This window comes from Pistacia vera, unplaced genomic scaffold, assembly GCF_008641045.1.
Source record: "Pistacia vera cultivar Batoury unplaced genomic scaffold, PisVer_v2 Contig769, whole genome shotgun sequence".
NCBI classification, from domain to species: Eukaryota; Viridiplantae; Streptophyta; class Magnoliopsida; order Sapindales; family Anacardiaceae; genus Pistacia; species Pistacia vera.
The window spans coordinates 57,173-60,307 of NW_022196633.1; positions in this window are offsets into that span (position 1 = coordinate 57,173).

The following is a 3,135-nucleotide window of genomic DNA, read 5'->3' on the forward strand; positions in this document are numbered from 1 at the left end:
CATTACATAGTGAAATGATGGACCAAAGAGTTAGTCCAGGCAAGATGATTTATAATAGCTTGATTATTGGGTTCTTAACAAAGGAAAATTTTTTGAAGTAAAAGATTTCATTAATGACATTTAAGTCAAAGGTTTGATTCCCAAAGCTGAATGTACTACACACAGTTAAGGGATTATTGCGAACTTAAGGATTTTGCTGCAACATACATTTGTATAAGGAAGCTACCTCAGAAATAAATATGAATTCCATCATATACTTAGTTTAGGTGTCACCTCGTCTCTCGTTATGGAAGATATCATCTATATATTTCTTTTTTATCCATCTTACTGCAGAGGTTTCATTGGCAAAGGATTCATTATCGGCCTCGAAAAGAGGGATAATCTGGTTGTTGTTAAACACAGGGGAGAAACCAGAATTTTCTTTTCAAGAGGGATAAATTAAAAAGAATATATATTGTTGATGCTTGATCTTGACATCAACGACTTCGCATGTGTAAAGTGCTAAGAGACATCTTAGAAATTACACGTAAAATGACTATGGGGGTATTATTATCACAGTGGCATGCAAAGACTTTGAGTAAATGAGACGATGAGAATTTTACAGTGGTTCAAATACTTAAAACGATTTCTACATCCACTGTTTTTTTTTTTTATATGAGTGTTCTTGGTGATAAGCTAAGTTTATAAGAGATCGCAAACTATGATATGAATTACAAGTGCTTGGTATTCTAAGAGAACATTAAGCCAGTCTCTTTCCCGTAGGGTGTCTTTGCTATTTTCTATGTTAAATTCTGAGTGTTTGATCTCGATTTTGTGAGAGGGAGTTGCCTATTTATACCTGCTGAGCTCAAGGTAATGATTACATATCTGCAAGTGGGTAGGTGTCGTGCAAATCCTTCCTAGCACCTCATTGGTTGATAACTTAGGAAATATCCTTAAATTAAATGGGGCTTGGACAAGTATGCGAACCAAATTCATTCACAAACAAAACTTGAATCGGCTGGGTTGTTGACAACTATATTCTTCCTGTCTTGGCGATGTGGTAGATTCTGACGGCGTAAAGCCTTCCTGAACTGTGATTGGTGCTTACTAACATCAACTTATGTCAATCCTGATTCTTTAGGCATAACAGAAGCTTCCCGGTTCTTGAGATTCAAGGAATTGGATCTTGAGAAGTTCATGATTATGTCACGACCTGACTTGACTTCAGAGATGCTCGCTCAAGCTAATAGTTGAGAGGCAATCACATCATTGCAGGTGACCTGAAGTTGGTTGCTTAATCTGACTTCTGAAATTTTGGCTTGACTTACGATCTGGCTGTAAGTCGTAAACTATGACTTGAGAGTAAGGCATGCGACCTGATGTGATCATTCACTAAGATCTACCGACCTGAGCTTGACCTTGCCTTGAGACATTGGAGGATGTTTTGAACTCTGACTGTCACTCACGACCTGAAAAACTTAATTTTCCCATGGCTGAAAATTTTGAATCATCTTGTTTGGTGTTCATGTTTGACATGTTGGATAAATGTCTCTTTTGAACGACCTCTTCAAATGTTATCTGTCGCATTTGATAGTTGGCTCAATCAATAAACTAATCTTTATCTGATAGACGTGTCACTGTGCGCATTAAGTGTCAGTTATGAACATTAAATTCAAGTCATACTAATATGACATTCTCTTTTGGCACATTAAATGCAGATGAAGGTGCATTAATTGCGGAAGAGATAATTACGCCGGCGTTGACGTTCCTGATATAGGTTAACGTCGGTTGGTTTCTGCCTGGCATGGAAATTGCTCTTCCCATGGATCGATGACACGTGGTCACGATCTATGGCCAAGAATGAACTCCCGCCCAAAATTTGCTTATAATGAAGCTGTAGCGTCACTTTCTTCACACAAAACCCTAAATTTGCCCTAATTTTTTAGAGAACCCAAAATTTTTCAAAGAGAAAACACCATTTTCTTGTTCTCAAAAAACTCTTTCTCCCTTCACCAGTTCATGAGAACCCAACACTACGTCAGAGCACCCATTTCCGATGACTGTGAAGTAAATAAGTTTCTTTCATTTACTCGTTTTTACATTTATACAATTTTTTACAGTCATGGTGGTTATAGGTATCTGGTAGGTTAGGAAAGGAGCACTTCTGGGTAGTGTTCAAGAAAAACACTTAAAAGTTTAAAAACTTAGGGTAAAGAGTCCTAGAGGACAATTATTAAGAGTTTTTAGGGGTAGAAACTAGACGGCCATGTCAAAAACTGTAGAGCTTTCCTCTACTTCTTCTAAGTCGTTGTATGAAGTAGATTTTTCTAGGTTTGAGTCCCCCTTGAATGTCGTACCTTTACAGACATTAGAGCCAATAAGGATCCTTGAAATGAGAAAAGCCGGCGGTGAAAGCTCACACCAACCGCGTACTTTTATAGGACCTGGGAAGTTGATAAGGTCAATTGCCATGCTGGAGGAAATACAGAAGGCGTTAGACCAATACGTGATTTTGGTAGAGGTATTCTAAAAGAAGCAATACATGGCTCAAGATCCTCCCGAGGGAATGGCTACGATCTCCAAAGCAATTTTCAAATGCGGAGTCAGAATTCCCTTCCACCCCTACATCAGGTAGATTCTCGACCATTTCCAGGTCACACCATTCTAGCTGACGCCGAATGCATATATGATATCAGTTGCTATGTATATGTCATTCTGCAAGCATGACCTCGGAGAGCCAATGGCGTTGGAGCTCGCATGCGCCTATGTTTTGAAGAAGAGCAAAGATAAGGATTCGTACTACCTCTCCAAGCAATCAACAATCGAGGGAGGAATATTTGGTTATCCAAGTAATGTAGAACCATACGAAACCAAATATTTTTTCTTTAAGTACAACAAGGTCTTTAAATTTCAGAAACTGAGTAGGTTTTTCCCTTCAATTTCAAGTCCCTTCCCCTTTTTACTGTAAGAACAACATGCATGAAGAGTGACGGAAATGAAGATTGAAAGCATGAAAGGTTGGATGCATAGGATACAAAAATTTCAAACTAAATGTAAGAAACTTATACCTTCTCCTTTGCTTAAGGTTGATGAAGCCAAGACTCAAAATGATGAGACCTCCACATTTTAATACCACCTTGAGAGAGTTAGAGA